Source organism: Heterocephalus glaber, unplaced genomic scaffold (assembly GCF_053883595.1).
Source record: "Heterocephalus glaber isolate CG9 unplaced genomic scaffold, H.glaber_assembly_v1.0 deba00001481, whole genome shotgun sequence".
Lineage (NCBI taxonomy): Eukaryota > Metazoa > Chordata > Mammalia > Rodentia > Bathyergidae > Heterocephalus > Heterocephalus glaber.
Window position 1 is genome coordinate 50,613,411 of NW_028258317.1, and position 21,577 is coordinate 50,634,987.

At 39.7% G+C, this 21,577-nt stretch overlaps 1 protein-coding gene across 4 annotated transcripts in view; it reads right to left on the minus strand.

Annotated features, from left to right (window-relative positions):
- Positions 1-21,577, minus strand: part of Kank1 (KN motif and ankyrin repeat domains 1) — a 201,174-nt gene that overhangs the window by 141,760 nt on the left and 37,837 nt on the right. The window contains exon 1 of one of the 4 annotated variants that reach the window (XM_021252748.2): positions 12,640-12,816. The exons of the other annotated variants lie outside the window; for them this stretch is intronic. The gene's annotated coding sequence lies outside the window, so the exon portion shown is untranslated. Of the gene's footprint in view, positions 1-12,639; positions 12,817-21,577 lie in introns of those variants that run through there. 4 annotated transcript variants of the gene reach the window in all.

The following is a 21,577-nucleotide window of genomic DNA, read 5'->3' on the forward strand; positions in this document are numbered from 1 at the left end:
GTATTGATGGTGCTGCAGCAAGGCAGCATCTGAAATAATGGCAAAAGGCAGACAGCTGCAACTTGTTGGGAGCGGTAACTCACAGTAGTCCTGCCACTGCAGATTCAGGGGGTAGAAGTGCCAGTGTGTGTGAGCCTGGGAGGTTGAGTTTCTATGAAAGAATATTAACAGAACTAAATTAATCATTGCCAGAAATAAATATATATTTTTACTAATTCATTGAAGATTTATACATAATGTTTAGGAATCTGAAGGCTTCACTTGAGGAATAAACAAGTTTTGAAATTGGTTTTGGAAAGCCAATAAAATGCCTCAAATCCCCTGCCAGTCTAGAGCAGGTGCAAACCCCCTGCAGATGACTAAGTATGAGGCGATGCTGCTGATGTCTCAGTGGGCAGCTGCCATGGGAGATGACAGCTAGGTGACCATGGAAGCAGTGCCCACCACAAGCCAGGCTCCCGCCAGCACTGGGATAGGCACTGACTCTGGGCAGGTGGCTTGCTTTTTTTTTTTTTTTGGTACTGGGAATCAAACTCAGGACCTTGTGAGGCAGGCAGCGGAACCACTGAGCTAAACCCCCAGTCCCAGGGGGCTTTCTAATAGTCTGCCCAGCTATCTCAACTTTCCACATGCATGTGGGAGTGGCCTCTGCTTTCCTGCTTCAGGTAAGTTGTGGTAGGCCTTCCTTAAGGAGAAAAGAGTTGGAGAAGAAAGCAATATCCCGAGACTAGGAGATTCTTGGACACCTGCTGATTCTTGGATGTGTGATGGTTACCCTTAAATGTGCAGGAGCCCCAAGAGAATGGCTAGATGCTGAGCCCAGGCTCCACATGTGACAGGGCATTGGCACTCTCCAGCCTCACCATGCCCCAGGGGTGGCAAGAACCAGTGTGAACAGAGACCCAGAGTGGCTTCCTGACATCAGCACACATCATAAGGCCTGGAACCTTGGCACAACCCCGAGAGGGTGGCACGGGAATGTGCTGAAGAACAACTAAGGTGAACCTTTCTGCTACTTTAGAAAAGCTCAAAGTCAAAGTTAAGGGCCGGGGAATTAACTCTGTGGTTCCACCGCTTGCCTTGCAAGCGCAAGGTCCCCAGTTGGATCCCCAGTACCAAAAAAAAACAAAAACAAAAAACCCCAAAGTTAAATCATTTAGAAATCTGCAATATTCCTCAGATTCCAGGTTTGTGGACCAAGATTCATTCCTAACTTAAATCACCAACTTAAGTAAGCAAATGAATGAGAGAAACAGGGTTAATATTTCATAACCCATGTTTTTCTTAGATCAAAGGCACTGGCTTCCATCAGTGGGTAGAATGGTATTCAGAATAAAGGAGGCTTTCAAACCAGAGACTCGGGTGAAGGCTTTCGCACAGTGTGCGCATTTCACCAAGAAAACCCAGTCTCAGGTATCATCACTGCTATGTGAAGAGTCTGCTCTGACAAAGACAGACATCCCTGGAGCCATCGGGTGCCGACAGCCAGGAGACCTCAGTGGGTGGAGTCACCACGGAATTAACCAAAATCCATGACTCCCAACTCACTCACTGTCTGGCTTGAGGTTTTTCAGGTCTATCACCTTGGAGCCAAGGCAGATTACTCCCCATAGTGTGGGGTTAGTGAACAAACGCCCAGCAATATGCTAATGGTATGTGTACGGTAAATGTTTTTGTCCCTTCTGCAAGCTGTTCCTCTCCTTGGGATCTTCTTACTGGGTCATGGGGTCAAAGGCAGTGCTCCCTCACCCCCATACCACCTCCCAACAAATACTTACCCTACCCAAACAGGGATCACCAGAACAAGCAAGGACCTCAGACCCAAGTTGAGTATGATTCTCCCCTAGAGCTTTGAAATCGGGGCTTGGGATCTGCTAGGCAGACTGCAGGTGCAGGAGAACCTGCAACATGTACCTCTGGGCATCACAACAGACAGAGGTGGTCTGCAGAAGGTGAGGATGGAACTGAGAGAAGTAGGGACAATACAGAGTTTTCAACTCCCTTGTGCTTTTCTAGTCGTGATTTCCAGACTTACTCTTAAGTGTCCAGGGTTCTTGGAAGTATTTCAGTATTCTGATAAAATCTTCCCTAAGCTTGTTTTGTTCCTCAGGTTCGCAGTTGAAGACAATCAAGCTAATAACCTGAAGCCCTGAAGCAGGGGGAAATGGATACTTGGTGGGATGGGGGTGGTAGTGCATGGTGCAGCAACTGGGAACAACTGCCCAGTGCCTGGGCATCTCACCCCTCCAGACTAAGCGTGCTTCATCGAATCCCAGTTTTTGTGGCATGCATGTTGAACACTCTTCAGCTTACATTTTTTAATGTCTTTACGTTCAAACCTGCACAGAGTCAATCCTCCTGTTTTCTACGGCAGACATTTTACTAAATCAAGATAAAACATTAAAACTCCTAGAGTTATGAGGATGCTCTGCTCTCTGCCCCTATGGGTTTGTCATCTTAGAGATGGAATTTTTATATTCAATTGGGCCTACATTAAAAATAAAAGTTAAGGGGCCAGGGATTTAGCTCAGTGGTTCTTCTGCCTGCCTTGCCAGCACAAGGACCCGAGTTCGATCCCCAGTACAAAAAAAAAAGTTAAACATTATACATGGGGGGAGAAAATGGTTGTCTAGACTAGTATCAGTTTTCTGAAACAACTGGTAGGGCTGTAATAATTTCTCCCATAAACATTTAAGGACAATTTCTTGAAATGGAAAAGGATAGTGTAGCTTGGAAGTGGCTGTTTTGTTTTCTATAGTCATAACTGATTTTTCCTTAAGAACTTGCACTGATGTCACAATAATGTATAAATCCACTTTTGTGGATTTTAAAATATTTATGGCAAAATATATTCCTAAACTGTGATGATGTCCCAGGGAAGATGAAGTTACAGTAGAGATAATTCGGCCAGGGATTTAGCTCAGTGGTTTCATCGCCTGCCCGGCAAGCGCAAGGACCCGAGTTCGATCTCTGGTTCCAAAAAAAAAAAAAAGAGAGAGAGATGATTACGTTTTAAAATTTAGTATGGAGGGCTCTTGTTTTTAAAAAAATCCTCTTTTAGGATTAATCAGAAATTAAACACTAAACTAGGCTATTAATACATACCACACTTGGGAACCACTCAGTAAACTTATGTCTAAAGCCATTGTTTCCTTACTATTGGCTAGAACATGCTCTCTGTAATTAATTTATTACACCAAACTGATCTCTTAAAAGTACTAAGGATGTGGTTTTTGTCACCAACTGTTACGAGTGACCACAAGGCATGTACTTTACTTTCTCTATCCTTACATTTCCATATGTACATGATGAACACTTATCTCCATTAATACTGTAAATCTCACTGCCCATTATTACTATGTAGTTTATAAGATGTTTTTAGTATCAACTGCTGCCTTTTAGAATACTGTTCACTGCTTTAACTGAAATAATTCGTAACATTTAAGACTAGTGCCCTAGGTCCCCTCATCAACTAACCAAAATAGGAGAAACCCAAGAGCTTTTAAGATAAACCCTTACAAATATAAGCGCTCTCAAAATTCAAAATAATCTGAGAAATTTTATTTTCTCTCATGAAAAAATTACTTCAGTCAAGTTCCACTGTGTGTATAAAGACAAAGCCAACATAGGTTTCAATTTTGAACATGTATACACTTGAGAATTTTTAATAAAGCATTACAAATCCAAAGCCTCTTCCCTGTTGAGAAAAGGGCAGTGCTGCTATTAACAACCATACAAATGCCATACTTCAGGGAGGAAAAAGTGAGAAGCAGGGCCCTTTTCTCCAGAGCACGCCAGTCAACTGGGTCAGCCACAAAGTATGCCCAGGAAATGATCTCTTGAATCTCATTAGTTATCAGGGCTCAAACTCACATTTGGCAAACGCAGCTGGTGCCCTGCCCACTCACCAACCTCAGGATCCTTAAGCTTATGGAATGTTTTAGTGGCCTGTCCTAAAAGAGAAGTGGGTCTGAGGGGGCCTCTCAAGCCTTTCCAGCCAGAGAACAAAGGCCACGTGATGCTAGGGATGTATCAGGGACTGCTACAAGACAAGATGCTTCCACTGAGACAAAGCCAGGCTACCCTGGCACACATCCTAGAAGGACCAAGCCACAGTAGATGGCATTGCCCATGAATCCCCTGCCAGGCTCCTCCAAGCAGCTCCTAGCTTTCTGCTCTGAGCCACTAATTAAAGTTAACTGCAATCACAAAAACAAGTAGTGCATTGTTCATCTAAAGCCAACCCAATCCAAAAGTGAGCCTTTTCAAAGCATGCATGCATCTTGTAGTGTAGGAAGACTGACTTTTCACCATCAGCCACTCTCACCACAATAATTTCTCCATCTCTCTTCTTACTCACGGTTTGCAAAGCAAACAGCAATCAGTGGGGTGAGGGACAGTGCTGAGTTAGAGGACTGTCAACCCTTTTAACATTTTCTTTAGAATGAAAACAATACTTATGACTTTCTTAATCCATGCCCCACTCACGAACTTCTCTCACCGATACTGGCTTTTGTTAGTTCTGGCTTAAATGGGGAAAAAGTCCTATTTTTATGTTTTAAATTTGGAGACTGGTAAAGCAGCAACTATTATTCTAGGCCTGCCATATGTACAGATTATCTTTTACTCTCTCACTATAAAGATTGACCTTTGTGATGTCATTAACTCATGAAACGCTTGACTAATTTCAGCCATCGTGTACTAGCGCTGGAAACCCTGACAGACTCTTACACCTCTGCCAGTAAACTCTACATCAGCTCAAACATTATTCTCAAAGCATGCGAGAAGAAAAGGTAACAAACTTCCTTCTAAACCTAAACATTACTGCATTGTGACACTCTGATGTCTACAGAGACTGGAAAGCATGAAAAGTTAAGTCCTATAGATACCTACTACCACTTTTTTTTTTTGGTACCAGGGATCAAACTCGGGACCTTGTGCTTTCGAGGCAGGTGGTGGAACCACTGATCCCCAGGCCCCCTACCACTTTTTTTTTTTTCAGAGCTAGGGATTGATCCCAGGGCCTTTAAATTGAACTACATGTCCAGCCTCTTCCCCCCGCCCCATTATTAAATTTTTCTGATAAGGTCTCACTAAGTCACTAAGTTGCCCAGGCTGGGCTTGAAATTTGTGATCCTCCTGCCTCAGCCTCCCAGAGTGCTAGGATTACAGATTATGTGCCACCATGCTCAGCTGATGTCTACCACTTGATCAGATCTTACTTTATTCTAGCCCTAGAGGAAATTATATTTCTGAAATCTTCTGATATAAAGAGAGGTGGCAATATCATTCTGCCAAAAATACCCTTTGTCACCTTATCAGATAAAACATGCACTGATACAAAGAGTGCACTATTAAAATTTCTGATGAAAACAGATGTCCCCTAAAAAAGCATATTCTAATTATTATTTATTACAAATACAACCTAGAGATAATATTAATGGAGGGGAAACACTGACTATCCAGTTTCAACTTGTTTTAAACTGAAATACCTGAAAAAAGGAGAACAGGCATTTATGCTTGGCCACTGCTATGCGGGATGGCAAAGGCACCCAACTGCAGGGTTCTGAACCCCGACTCACAGGTGACCTGGGAGGGACCACTGCTTGGTGAACTTAGCACTTGATTTATGAGAATGGAGCTAAAGAACAAAAATCTGAGTCCATACCAAATACAGGCATTTTTCTAAAAGCCTGTACTGTACTTTTCTCTAAATAATCTATCTACTGCCTTACAAAATGAGTTGCCATTAATTTTTCTGATAAATTAAGGAACACATCCCACTCCTTGTGTTTAAGTTTTTCAGCTTAGATTTTACACTCCAACTGCATTTTTGGCACTCTTTCAAAAGAGCTGAATTGGGTAAGTCTAGAAGTGTAAATTTATTAGATTATACATGCCTAAAGACCAGGGAGCATACCTCGGTCATCATTCTTGTTTTTAAAATGTGTTCAAGTTCTTTCAAGGCAGATAATTGAACTTGAGCCTCATGAATGCTAGCCAAGCACTGTACTATGGGGATACATCCCCATCCCAATGTGTTTACTTAAAAAATGTTTTTAAATTTAAGAGAAGCATGTCTATTTCCTCACCTAGTAAAAAGAAAAAAGTAATCTACCTTGTTGAACAACATGTGATCTCCCTTGCTAAATCTTAACAAGCAATATATTCCTGAGGTCATTTATTTTATTGCTACATTTTTCCAGTGTAGGTGTTCAGAATTTCACTTTAGAAGGGCTCCAACACTGGAACAGTCAATTAGCATGTGTTGCCAAAGGAACACTATGTAACTTCTGTACTATCACAACCTCTAGCAATTGTCAACAATCTCTCTGCAGAAGGCTTCTTTGAAATAGACCCAAGGGTATCAAGTAGCACTGTTTGCCTTGGAAACAATGCTTGTGCTTGCAGGGAAGACACAGGACACCACCTTGTAACACAAAGCACTCACAGTGGAGCTGGGCCTGGGTGAGGCCAGAACTCTTTCTTTCATTCCTGGGTCTACAGGGAAATGGGTACACCCATATATGAACAAACTGGTCTTTTTTTTTTTTGGTACTGGGGATCGAACTCAGGACCTTGCGCTTGTGAGGCAGGCAGCAGAATCACTGAGCTAAAACCCCGGCCCCAAACTGGTCTTGTTTTAAAAGATGGCAATTTGGCAAAATGCACTGAGGGCTTTTAGAGTGGTTAGTTTTTTCTTTAAAAGATCTAACTTTCAACTCCCCCCCTCTAATAATATATACTAAGGAAATAACATTCACAAAATATGCCCACATAAATTTAGGCACAAATATATTCATCTTCCTCTATTATAACAGCAAAAGACAGAAACTTAAATTATCATTAAGTTATTATGCAGACATTAAACATGTTTATGTAGTCTTGCAAAGAACAAAACCAAGAGGTCTTAAATGACTATTCACATGAAAAGCAACTTAACTTGGTCACTATCTAATTAGTGTATATACACCTACCTTAAAAACTTAGAAAAAGGACAAATTTTCACATGCTTGGTATATACAATTATTGTATGTTACTGAAGGCAGGCAGTTTTAAAAAGGAAAATGAAACCTCTAATGCTCACTCTTCATAATAAGCAGTATTAAACAGGATGTATCCAGACCTTATCAACGGAATTAAGAAAATTGTTTCTGCCTTGAACCATGATGAAAGATTCTCTAACAGATTAACATTCTGACAGAAGCACCTCAGAGACAGGGTCTGGATCACAGAGTAGGCGTCTAGGGAGGGTTCCGTATTGTCATTTTTTTTCTATTACAGGCAGGCTGTGCATCCAGCTGGGCCCACTGACTGACAGTGCAGCCATGAGGTGAGACTTTTATCTCCACACTGCTGTGCTTGAAAAGGAGGTCAAAGCTTCATATTCAGGGCATGCTGAGGATGTCAGATTTTCATTATAATGAAAATACAGTACATCTGCTGATTTGAATATATCTAAGTTAACTGTACAAAGATAACTTTTCTCAAGTGTACACCTCACACATGTAAAGCATAGTAGACAAAAGAATTCAATAAATTTTACAAAGTAGCAATGTTAGGCCATACTCCAAATACACATTAAAACTGTCACAGAAAAGAAAAACAGGCATGTATAATGAACAGCCAACACATGAAGAAAAAAAAAAATCTCCTAAATAATTAGTTTTAAAGAAATACAAATCCTATTATCAGACTACTTTGAAATAACAAAAAGAATTGAGGGCCAGGGATCAAGCGCAAGGTCCCAAGTTCGATCCTGGGTACCAAAACAAACAAACAAACAAACAAACAAACAAACAGAGTTGAGGTAGAGAAAGAGCAGAATGAAAACAGAAACCCCACAGACTGAACTTTATTGAGTGAAGTAAACACACGCCTTAAGTAATTAAAATACATGAACTACGCATACAAATGACAAAAAAAGACTCAACCCAATTTGTCTGAAAAAAGACAACAAAATATATCAGTAACAATGAATGCATTAATAAAATGAGCCAGGTGTGGTAGCACACACCTGTAATCCCAGTACTGGAGAGGCCATGAGTTTCAGGCCAGCCTGGGCTACACAATGAGTTTAAGTCCAGGTTGAAATACACAGCGAGACCCTGTCTCAAAACATAAAAAATTAAAAATGACAAGGGCCGGGGATTTAGCTCAGTGGTTTTGCCGCCTGGTGCGCAAGCACAAGGACCCGAGTTCGATCCCCGGTACCAAAAAAACAAACAAACAAACAAAAATTAAAAATGCTAAGTCCAAGAGCTTCTTTAAAAATGAAATCAAAGAGGTAAATCTCTTGTAAGACTACACAAGAGAACAGTGAATATCTGAGAAATAACAAAAGTACTGTAACATGCTGAGGAGACATCAGGAAGAAAATGACAAATACAGACAGACAGGAAGCTATGCTTTGTGAGACAAAGTTGACACAATGCTGAGGAGACAGGGCAGCCAGTAGGTTCTAGGGCAGAGAGGTGGAAACAACAGGGTATCAGATACACTGAGAGGACACCTTCGCGCTAACTGCCTCCCAAAGCCTCAGGAGTTGTCCCAGCAACCCTGCAGCTGAGGAAAGCAGCACAGATACCACCCGTCCTGCCCTGAGGAAAGGTCTGCAGGCAGACAGGCACACACACTCAGTGCTGTCTGGGAGAGATGAGCTCCATTTTTTAAAGAAATCAATCCGCATGGCCGGGGATTTAGCTGAGTGGTTTCGCCAACTGCTGCACAAGCGCAAGGACCTGAGTTCGATCTCTGGTTCCAAAATAAAAAAAAAGAAATCAATCTGCCAAATGTATTCAGTTTTTCAGAGTTTTTCAGGTAGTTATAATATTTTTAATGTTACTTATGACCTTATAATTTTATACCTACTAATACACAGTAAGGAATTTTTTTTTTTAACAAATCAATCCATATACTTGGGCACAAATACAGTCACTACAGAAAAATTTCAGAAACTGTTAAATTACTATACAAACATTAAACATTTATGAAGATTTTAAGATGAGGAAATAGTTTATAAAGTTAAGTTGAAAACACATATGAAGTTAAACAAAAATACATTACTGATTGGAAGGAAATATATCAACATTTGAATTTTTTGCTCTTGGTCTAAAGATAGTCTCCAAGGGAGTGATTTTTAAACCTTTCACACGTGGTGAAAGTAAATAAAATGCACCTTAAAATGCTTGGTTAAGAGAAATGTAAGCTAATCTGACACAAGATCAATTTCTACCTCACACCTGACCAGTCTGTGACTTAGTCAAATTACTTAACTATGAGGTTTTTTTCTTCCCCCTCTGTTAGGTAATCATAGTTGACAGAAGCACAAAAATAAAAAATAAAAAGAGTGCAAAGTGCTAAACTCTGGCTGGCTAGTGCTCCCCCAATGCCAGATTAAACTGTTCATGTTGGATGCTTCTGAGTCCGTTTTAAAAAATTAACTCTAAATTCAATACCTTTGTACCATTTAGAGTTATGAGAGGCTGCAACTTTCTATACTTTAGAACATACTGAAATGGGAAAAATCTAACAAGACACTCAGCTACCTCTCCAGGTATTCAATAAACTTATGGAAAATTGTCCAACACTGCACCAAAGCTCCATGAAGGGACTGAAATAAGTGCTGCTTTTCAGAAGAAAACATCCACATGGGTGCATAAATAGGTTTTCCATTCCCAAATATGTGCGTCATTCACATGGCACTTTCAAACCAGGGAATGCTGCAAGTTTTGCCAGCTCAGTCTATGTGGAAGCGATTCAGACAAACCAAAGTGTGCCCTGAGGAAGAAATCTTTAAACTCTTCTCTGCACACCAGGCTGAAATGGAGCAAACCTAAAAATGTTCTTCATGATGGACCTCCCCAATCCAAGAACTAGTGGTTAAGTCTTAAAGATGAAGCTGTGTTTTCTCCCCAGTAGTAACTAGACAGGGTAGGTGAATGGGTAGCAAGGATCTTTAAGAGAATAAATGGTCATCACTTCTCTGATTTACTTAAATTATAAAGTCTGCCTAACCACACAGATGTAAGGATTCTAAGTATGGATATACAATGAAAAACCAGAGGAAGTCAGACTCTGTCCTCTTCTCTATCCACAGACCTTTCTGTCATGGTGAGGCTGATGCCCATTCAGCCTTTCACCAAGCTCCTTGTCCATGAAGGTGTCTGTCACTGTCACACTCACTTTGCAGCCGGGACAACCATGTTTGTGCCAGGCAACTCTTATATCCCACTTAACACAGCCAGCTGTGTGCAGCAGAAGGGACTTCCCAAGAATGGCCAAAATAACACTTTTATCCAAGAGATTCACCTGAGCTGACCTGACATGATAAAGTGAACTGAATGAATCAGATCTCAACTCCCAAGAGCTGGGGTGAAGAAGCACGGAGAATAAGCAGCTGGTGGTCTGCTTAAAAGGTATTAGGAGGCAGAAGAGGAAACACAAAGAGCCAGAGCCGGGTGCAAACTCAGATTATGAGGCAGCCAAAAGGAGGAATGAACGGAAAGCAGTCTACAGTGTGCCTTTTACAGTAGCTAATATTAATATGGAGCCAACTCAGTCATCAGCCTTTCCTCATTCCTATTTTAGTAACTATGTGTTTTATATTATCAGCATAAAACAATCAAAGCACATCCTCAACACAGACACATGCATGTATATCCTTTATAAATAAATGCTTATATTGAGGATATGTGCTCATATTGTTTCGATGAATTAGGATGTATAATCAGTAAAGTTTCAAGACTTCTATTTTGCCTAGACAGCATGCTAGCTAGGTGATGAGATAGGTTAGCTGCCAAGGGATTTAAGACAAAGACCCTGTTCTTGAGGGTATCACTGGCCATGGGTTACAGATAAGGAAAAAGAAGCACCTGTGATTTTTATTGAGCTCCAACAAATATGTTTATGTGTGCCCTGTGACATCTAGGTATTTCGTGTCACAAAGTCACCATGGAGCAAACAAATTACTGAAATAAATTTGCTGGGCAGTGGTCTCTAAACATTTCTGAACCATAGAGCAATTTGAGGTTCTGATTATTTTAATGGAACATCTAGGAAAGCATACAAAAATACAAATTCTGGATTCAATTTCATTGATACTTTTCACTGAAAGCCCAAAGGTAAGAAGCTACTGATTCTACCTTTTATTTGAACATACAGACACAAAATCTTGAGATCCTAAACTGAAAGAATATTTGTTTCCAAAATCCAAAGTACTTACAAGGTTTATTCATAGGCCTATTTTTTTCAGTAGCATCATTTTATTAGTGGCAATGAGAGAAGTCCCATCAGAAATAAAAAGAAATGTTTATCCTCAAGCACAATACATAGAACTGACAAAGAATATCACTCCGGCCACACAATGGCTTTTCAGAGTTCTTAGTTAATAGAATATTGACAGTTTAAGAGCAAACACAATGTATAAAGAACAAAAATACAGACAAAGATGCTGTATTGGAGATGTAGAGGACAGAATTAGCTTCCTAGCAACAGACTTTGGTGACAGTGATATATAAAACAAAGAAACAAAAATTATTTTCTACTAGGTATCAGTAAGTAAAAATAAAGTCTGACACAAAATTTTATCCATTTAAACAATTTTACACAACAGAACTACAGAACACAGTCTTGATTCCATCTTGTCTTAACCAACCAAAGGAAGCACTTGATATATAATTAGAAATCACCTGAAAATAGCACTGTCTAGCAATCAGATTGATTTGAGAATCAATGGATGTTTCCCTGTTTGTTTATCTTTCATTGTTTTATGCCAATTCAAGCTACAGCTCACAAATATTTCTTGAACTCATACAACAAATCTTTACTGAATTGCAACTATGAGGCAAAATCAGACCTAACTTCTTCCTTGATGAAGTTTGCTAGCTCCTTCATCCACTGGAAAGGTTTAAAGCCAAAAGTGCCATTACCTGATAGTGGTAAGCAATATTTGTGTAGTGTTTTACAGATGATAAAGTGCTACTCTATATATCTCATTCACAGGTGAAGAGACTGGCTCAGGGGCCCAGCAGCTTAGCCAAGCAATGCAGCTGGAATCCTGTGCAGATGACTTCAGGACATTACACCATCTCACCGGAGTTGAGTTAGGGGCTGTGAGGATAAAACATGTACAACATCATTTTGAGCTCTTCATGGATGTTTGTCTGCTCCCATCTTCCCAGAGGCAGGTGTTACTCAGTTCTACTAGTATGTACAAATGCAACTGACTTAGTTTGGAAAAGTCCACCTTTGTAAGTAACAAAATAGTTAATTTGCTGAATGACCCTTTGCTATTTCTTTTACACGTGCAACCTAACAGCACTGAGTTCCAGCCAGCCATATGCCTCTCTCTGACTTGTGGATTTCTAGTGTTTTAAAAAAATTAAATCCAATGGAAATGATAATCATGACAGTAGTCTTCCATGAAGAACTGAGGCCTTCTCAGGAACGGGAAGCAATTCATGTCTTAACTGTGATCACATGTGCTTAAGTATGTGAATATTGACCAGAAAGTCATACATGCTTCATGATGAGACTAACAGAGACTTTCTTTGTTATCCTTTGAGGAAAATCAATGGAGGGATGTGGCACCAACTTTCTGATCACCAATTTCCACACAGAGAAGATATATAAGCATACCTCAGTGGACTTGGTGATGACCTTCATGGAGGAAACAGGAAGGGGGATCCGTGGAATGAAGTACAGTGGTACCTTGGTAATTCTTTCTGTGATTCTGGTCACAGAATCTGTTCTACGATTGCAACTGAAATGCAAGCATACATGATTGTGTGACCAGAATCATGAAAAGAATTATGTTGGTAACCCGTGGTACCACATTGTTGTTGCTCACTGCCAGCAGCATGCACCCTGTGACCAAGAAATTCTGTAAGAGTTTTTAAATAATCTGGTCTACAGAGATTTTAGAATGAAGAAATCTTCTACATTATCTTCCTCATTATAGACTCTTAATTTAGTTTGCTATGACAGTATGACTTACACGTAAGACTGAAACATGACAGCTCTAGATGAAATAATCACCTCGTCCTCAAACATTCACAATATCTTTGTTTTGTTTTGAGACAGAGTCTCACTTTGTAGTGCAAGCTGGCCTTGTGCTCACTATGTAGCTACAGCTGGCCCCAAACCTGAGTTTATCCTTCTACCTCAGCCTCCCAAGTGCTGAGACTAAAGGTATGCACCACCATGCCCAGCAATTTTACAATATTTTTAAAGGGATCTTAGGCCAATGTCCAACATACAACCCCAAATCCCTTCTATTAACATCTCTGATTTCAGGTAAGCTGACATTTTTTAACATGTCCAGTTCATATTACTGATAAGGCAGTTTGGCAATAAGTATCCAAAGCCACAAACAAACACTGACCCAGCTATTCCACTTCTGGGAATTTGTCTTAAGGAATTAACTCAACAAGTACATAGTGACAAAAATGCTCACTGTAGTGTTTATGATACCAAGAAGTTGGAAATAATTACAGTAACTACCAATAAGGGGTGGCTTTACTAAGTAAGAGCACCTTCATACAAAGGAATGCTATGTTGCCACTAAAAATGGTAATAATTATTAATATATATTTCATTTACGTGTTTATGTACAAGAAAATCTCGTTACTGAAATACAAAAGCATGTTCACTTGATGTCTATCCAAAAGTTCCAATTCTCCTCCCTGAAACTGGGAATGTATGTTTGTTCCCCTTTCAATAGCCTTTCAACTATTCCTGGTAGGGAACAGTTTCTAGTCCATTTACCTCCCTGGTTTCCCTCCTAAAGCAGAGCTTGTTTGAAAACAAGCCCTTGGAGCAGCCCAACTAGGCAGAAAACAATAGGACGATTATCTCCTTCATTCTGGGTGCCATTAGTGCTGCTGGAGATGCCTCAGAATGTCAGTCAGTCACCTGACATCTTAAATCTTAACAAGAGCTGCTTCTGATCCAGGTCTCCCCATTCTATAAACACTCGGGGACGTTGCACCCAGCACAGCTTAATTGTATATTTCTTCCTGTCAACTGCCACCAGCTTTTTCAATCCTTTACTATCATGATTTCTGATATCCAGTTGGTTAGCTTCCCTCCCAACGAGGCAGATACAAATCTGACCCATCTTCCTTTACCAAAGGCCACTTTTCTCAAACTAAGATACCATGTCACTTCACAGGGGCTACTCATCCCATTTTATTTGATGAATTTTTTTTTTTTAGAGTAGCTTTTTTATTTTTTATTTTTTTTGTTAAATTCTTTTATTGGTACATTGTAGGTATACAACACAATTATATTTCTCATTGGGAATTGTACCTTTACATAATGCATCTTGGTTCTTATTTTTTCCCCATTCCTAGCCCTCCCTTCACCCCCTCCACCCTTCCCTATTTACAAAGACTTTATTTCCATTTTTTCCATTTCTCAGCATTTGTCCTTTCCCTTCTTTCCTTTCCCCTGCCCCTCCCACTAACCCTACCCCTTTGGACCTTTTCTTCCTATTTTGCATTATTGATTATTCATTCTAATCACTGCTATTATCTCTCGCCATGCACTAAACTAAAATCAAAATGGATTAAAGATCTAAATATTAAAATAGAAACTCTGAACCAGCTGGAACAGAGGTTAGGTAGACCCCTTGAAGACATCGGTGTAGGAAAAGATTTTATGCCCATGAACTAGCACAAACGATCAACAAGTGGGATCTCTTATTAAAAGGCTTCTGCACTGCAAGAGAAACCACCAGCAGTGTGAAGAGACAACCCACAATGTGGGAAAAAAATCTTCACCTGCTCTTCCTCAGACAAAGGTCTACTATCTCGAATCTATAAAGAACTTAAAAAGATCAGACCTCCCAAATTTAAAGACCCAATCCGAAAATGGGCATCTGAAATGAACAGACATTTCTCAGACAAAGAAGTAGAAACAGCAAATAAATACATGAAAAAATGTTCAACATCACTGGTCATTTGAGAGATGCAAATGAAAACAGTGCTGAGATTCCACTTCACTCCAGAAAGAATGGCTGCTATCATGAAATCAACCAATAACAAATGCTGGTGGGGCTGTGAGGAAAGAGGAACCCTGGCTCCACTGCTGGTGGGAGTGTAGACTGGTGCAACCACTGTGGAAATCAGTATGGAGATACCTCAAAGAACTAGGACTGGAAGTCTCATTTGACCCTGCTATTCCACTGCTGGGGATCTTCCCCAAAGAATTAAAAGAATCATACCACAGTGATATATGTGCACCCATGTTCATAGCAGCACAGTTTGTGAGAGCTCAAACTTGGAAACAGCCCAAATGCCCATCAACTGGAGACTGGATAAAGAAAATGTGGTTTTTTTTATAAAATGAAGTACTACTCAGCTATAAAAAGTGAGAAATTAGAGACATTTATAGCTAAGTGGATGCACATTGAGGCAATACTCTTAAGTGAAATAAATAGGACACACATGTGTAAATATCAATAGTTTCTCTGGTGTGAGAAACTGAAAGTGTAAATAAGGACTAAATGTATAATAGGTAATGTGCAATAGGAAGAAAAGGGGCAAAGGGGAAGGAAGTGGGAGGACTAGGGGAAAGGATAAAAGGGAATGGGATTAATATGAGAAAATGGAAAAATAGGAACAAAATCTTTGTAAATAGGGAGGAATGGAGGGGTTTGAAGGGAGGGCTGGGCAAGGGTGAAAAGTAAGAACCAAGAGAGACTATGTAATGGTGCAAATTTCCAAGGATGAATGTCATTACATTGTATACCTAAAATGTACCAATGATTAGAATGAATAATCGATAATGTAAAATAGGAAGAAAAGGTCCAAAGGGGTAGGGGTAGTGGGAGGGGCAGGGGAAAGGAAAGAAGGGAAAGGACAAATGCTGAGAAATGGAAAAAATGGAAACAACGTCTTTGTAAATAGGGAAGGGTGGAGGGGGTGAAGGGAGGGCTAGGAATGGGGAAAAAATAAGAACCAAGATGCATTATGTAAAGGTACAATTCCTGGGCTGGGGATTTAGCTCAGTGGTTCCGCCGCCTGCCTCGCAAGCGCAAGGACCCAAGTTCGATCCCTGGTACCAAAAAAAAAAAAAAAAAGAAAGGTACAATTCCCAATGAGAAATGTAATTGTGTTGTATACCTACAATGTACCAATAAAAGAATTTAATAAAAAAAATTTTATTTGTAACCCTAAAGTCCAAATATTTGAGTCATTCTACACACACATTTCCAGCCTGAAGTTAAGGCCATACCTACAGCTCTCCTAAACAGATGTCCTTTCGGGCAGCCTTTCTTTGTGCCACTTCTTGGGGGATGGGGGGTTGTGCCTTTTGGTGGTGACTTAGCTGTTTAAAACAGCCTCCAAGCATCTAGCATAAGCAGTGTCTTAGGTTCCCAAGTTAAGAGGCCATGATGTCTTAAGGAGAAAATCTGCATCAGATAAGCTTCAGTAGCCATGAGTTATTGTGCTGTTGCCCACGAGCCTGACATTAAGGAATTAACAATATACATCAAACAAGGTATCTCTAAACAAAAACATATAAAACAAGTCATGTATTGATCAGTTGGCAAAAATGTTATGACCAGTCTCCTAAGAATCTAACCCAGTATTACTTCCCTAGAGGCTGTGGCTCTGAATTCACTAATTTGATGTTCACAGTGAATCTACAGAAAGTGACTACCATAAATAATAATTAACTCCTTATCAGTGGTGTGAGGGAGGGGGTCCTCTGCATTATTTTATATTTCCTATGGTTTCTTAACTAAGGGTCGCCTATTAATATTACAGAACACCTCCAAGTCCTATGTCTATCCCTTCTTGCCAGACTTCAAGGATATTCTAAAATTTTTCTGCAGCTTTTCAAAATGTGTTGGCCCCCTTCTAGACTTGACATTCTCCACCTCTCTGACAGTATCTGACTAACCTATGCTTATCATCTTTGAACAGGCCCAGTTACCAAATAATTTCCCTTCAGTTCTTGGGTAGCTGCAGCCACTGCTTAGCCTGCCTTCGTCTCCTCTTCCTCACATACGGATTATTACATTTGTGACCAGACCTCTACATTGATGTCTTTGGCCAAGGAACCATACCTAGGTTTTTGTCTAATTGTTTAAAACACATTTTTCAATACCCATCTGACAAAAATTCCCTATTTTAAACTCTACAATGTAAGTATTTTTCCCCAATGTCATTCAAGTAGCCTTTACAAACACTTGATTGGATCCTAAAACTCCAAGTTCATTTTTGCTCTGATTTTTAAGAATCTTTTAATATGGAAAATTTCAAATATACACAGAATATACAATGAATCCACTGTGTGCATCAATGAGCTGCAACAATTACCAATATTTTGCCAGTCTTCTTCACCTATTCCTTCTCTTTTTTTGTCCTATTTTGGTTTTTTGTTTGTATTTTTGGTACCGGGGATCGAACTCTAGGACCTTGTGCTTGCAAGGCAGGCACAGTGCCACTGACCTAAATCCCGGGCCCCTTTTTTGGTTCTGTTTTGCTAGAATATCTTAAGAGCAAAACAAAGATAATGTATCTTTTTATCTATAAGAATTATTGTGCGCATTTATAACAAAATTGTTTTTAACATAACCACAATGCCATTATCAAACCTGACAAAATTTATACTTTCTGCTCCTCAAGAACTATGTATTGAAATTTTCATTATCATCTCAAAAGTGAAACATTCCCCATACTGCATCTCACTGAGACCCGTTTTGATGCTGATTAATGCAGAGGGTTCAGTTCTAAATGAGTTTGCAAAAAAGAAATGCCTCACTCAATTAAAAGAATTAAATTGGAGGACTAGCCCCAAAAAGTGGAAAGCTAAAACTATTCAGGAACATCATGAAGCAAAGCGAGGCCCAGAAAGAACCCAAGGAACTAAGAACTTGAGGAAAGAAACTAATTGGACAAAAGATTGGATTTTCTTAAATTGGGGACAAGGATGTGAGCTGGGGGAAAAAAAATCTCAATTCAGATCAATGGAGTAATGAAAAATAGGTATTAAAAAGGGACACCTTCTAGTCACTGAATCTAGTTTACGTCACTTCCTAATCCTTAGTTTCATAAGCACACTTGTGCAGCATGGCACTTTTAACTTTAAAATGATCATGAGTACAAGTTTTTTTTCATTAGACATCAAAATAAAATAACCCTGAAACATCATATTAAGCAAGTAACAGTGGTGCAAGTATCTCTTGGACTCTTACCTATCTCAGTCTCTTGGAGTTGGACTTCTCTTTTCTTGCCAGAAGAAAATGGAGATGGTCTGCAACTTATCAGGGTGGAGTTAACAGTACAGATGACTAAGCCAGGTACCTCACACCAACATGTGATGCTTACTATAACAATACCTATGTTCCAGATGTGGAAACTGAGGTTTCCCAGTCAAAAGATATTGTTAGGGTCATATCTAGCAACTAGCCATGCTGGGATTCTAAAACTGGCCGACTCCAGAGACCTCAGCCCACACAAATCGGGCCAGCACAACTTAAGACACCAGGATCCTCAGATGCTTCCCTAACTTCTCTCTGCCCTATACACACAAGGAGGAATTTTTAGATAAATGATACATGCTCAGTAATTTTAAAAGAGAGAAAATTAAGGAAGTTAATGAATTCAAGTTTGTTTTCCTTCTCTTTCTTTTAGTCACTAAGGACTAAACCAATGGGCTTGCACACTCTGGGGGAGGATTCTACCACTGAGCTACACCCCTAGACTTTTCTCATATTTGGGGGGTTCATTATCAGAAGCTGCTCTAGAAGTTCCCCTCCTCTCCGCATTTGTGTTTTCCCCCAAGCTAAGCTAGACAGAATCTAAAGGAGTTACAACTTACCACCTATCAACTTTGCAGTAATATTTTAATTATAGTAGTATGATTAAAATGTAGTTAAGTATAGCTCTGAAAAAACCTTAATGATCACTTTAAACAAGGCCATTAATGTTTGTCCATACAAAGTTAATGATGCTATTGTAATACCAGAAAGGTTAAAAGTTGTTTTATTTCTAAGTAGAAGTGGCTGTCAGCATCTTTATCATTAAAGGGTAATTTTCACATTTCAAAGGAATTTTTTCCTAATTGTATTTTGAGAAACATTTCTTAAAAACACTTATGCACTGGGAACCCACGGATCTTGTCAAATCCAGTATTTCATATATGAGTACAAGTCTGGACACATCAACTCTGAAAGAATTTCTTAAGGCTTACTAAGCCAGCCTGTGTGACTTAACTTGCAGCCAACTAAGAATTTCAGCTTGTAGCTACTGCAGCTGATTCTCAGTCACTGTAAGGACAGATGGGGAAATTTAGCCAAGCTTTTGGCTCTGAAACTTTTCAGAAGAGAGACAACCTCCATAACGGGCAAATTTGAATGGATATCCTACATAATTGGGATCTGAATCCTGATTTATGTTTACTCATTTGACTTATCCAATTTAGCAATGTCGGTGACTATGCCACATACACAGGAGAACAAAAGAGTTTAATCATTACAGAGGTGACAGTGCATTCAATGTACACAGCAGAGTCGGGCATCATCAGGTGGTGTGGGGGGGATATACAGGAGCCCCTGCTGTCCACCCAGCAGTGCTGATGGCTCCAGGGAGTCCTTGTATCACCCTAGACCCTGGAGGCATCATCTCTGCTTTGGGTTGTAGATGTGATCTGAGACAGGAAATGGCTTTCTCAGGGATTAGGTACTGGCTCATCTAATTCCACTGGCACTTAATACTCTCCAGTGGCTCTGTATCTTACCTCTCACTAGTGGTTTTCAAAGTGTGGTCCCTAGACAAGCAGCAATGGCAGCCTATTTGAGTGTGATAATTTTATGTGCCAAGTTGGCTAAGCTAAGGGATGCCCTGGTGGCTGATTAGCATGAGTTAGCAGACTTCACAAAGAAGACTGCTCTTGCCAATGTGGGTAGGCATTATCCAACTTAATGAGGACCTGAATATACCTTAAACACCGAAGAAAGGCAAAAATCATTCCCTCTACTTGGAGCTTTCATCTTCTCTTGTCCTCACTCATCAGTGCTCATGGTTCTCCAATCTGGGCACTCAGACCAGGACTTACACCAGCAGGTTTGGGTTTTTTTTATCCCTAGTTCTCATCCCTCAGGCTCATAATGAATTACACCCATGGCTCTCCTGGCTCTCCAGCATTCAACTTCTTGGCCTCCAAAATCACATGAGCCAATTTCGATAATGAACTTCCTTCTGTCTCTCTTACTCATCTTTATCTGTGTCTCATAGACAGATACAGATATAAATATTCATATATAATTTGTTCCTCTGGAAAAGCCTAAGTAATACACCTGGAAATTTGTAATAAATATAAACTCTTATGCCAGTCCCAGATTCCCTGATCTGAAAGGGCAGAGCTGGGCCCAGCAATCTGTGTCCTACTACAGCTCTCCAGGGAATTGAGATATGCATTAAAGTTTGAGAATCACTGCTATACACAATGTATTTAAAGTAACCATTCATTTAGACTGCCATTGTATTTGGGTTTAATTTCCACTAACTCTATTTGGTATAGTTTAGGAATATCTAATATTCCTTTAAAAGTAAGTATCATCTGTTCTTTGTAAGAGAGAATCTTTTTGTCAATGTCTTGTACCCTTGAGTAACTACTTTGAGGATAATGATACATGCTGTATTAACTATTTTAGTGTATGTGCTGTCTGAGCAAGCACCGTGTGTATTAACTGTTGCTACTCTTATTCTTATTTTATGAAATTTTATTTTTTCAAAAAATAAAAAAGTGAACTAAAAAAGAGGGAACACTGGAATTTACCAACAATTGAGTGGAAAAGAGTATGTGAAATTTAAAGTTTAATTTTAAAGTGTTTTTAAATTCCATGTTTCCCTAATGTTCTCTGGAACAAAATCCTTACAATAGTTTGTAAGGAGGGCTGGGGATTTAGCTCAGTGGTGCTGGGCCTGCCCTGCAAGCGCAAGGTCCTGAGTTTGATTCCCAGTACCGGAAAAACAAAACAAAACAAGAATAGTTTGTAAGGAAATACCGCATTTCATTACATTGCTTACATTTAGTTGATGTCCCATGTTACACAGGTTCTCAGCATTTGAGGTGACTTCCAATAATTGCCTAAAATGAATTTCACCCTGAAACCAGAATTTCAGCATGCCAAAAAGCAGGCACCCTGAGAGGGACTGAAATTGAATGGAAGTCTCATCTTCATCACTTTCCACATGGGAGCTCTTGAAAAAATCACTTAGTCACTTTAAGTCTCAGTTCCCCTAAATGTAAAACGAAAATTACCACACAACCCTCATCACAGAGAACTTATGACAATCAAAAGTATTCAAAGCCTATTGTCTAGCACAAAGTAGCTCTCTGTGTACAATAGTAATTATCGTTATTAGTAAGGGAGCTATTCAAGTTTAAATATTTCTGAACACACAGAAGTCTCTAGACGTGGGAGAGGATGTGAACATCTACAATGGTTTCCACAGAAAGCATCTGCTGGGTTGGGGTGTCTGCAGCTCACTGATAGAACATTTGTCCTAGCATGTGCCAGACCCTGGGTTCAATCACCAGCGCCACGAAAAAATAAAAA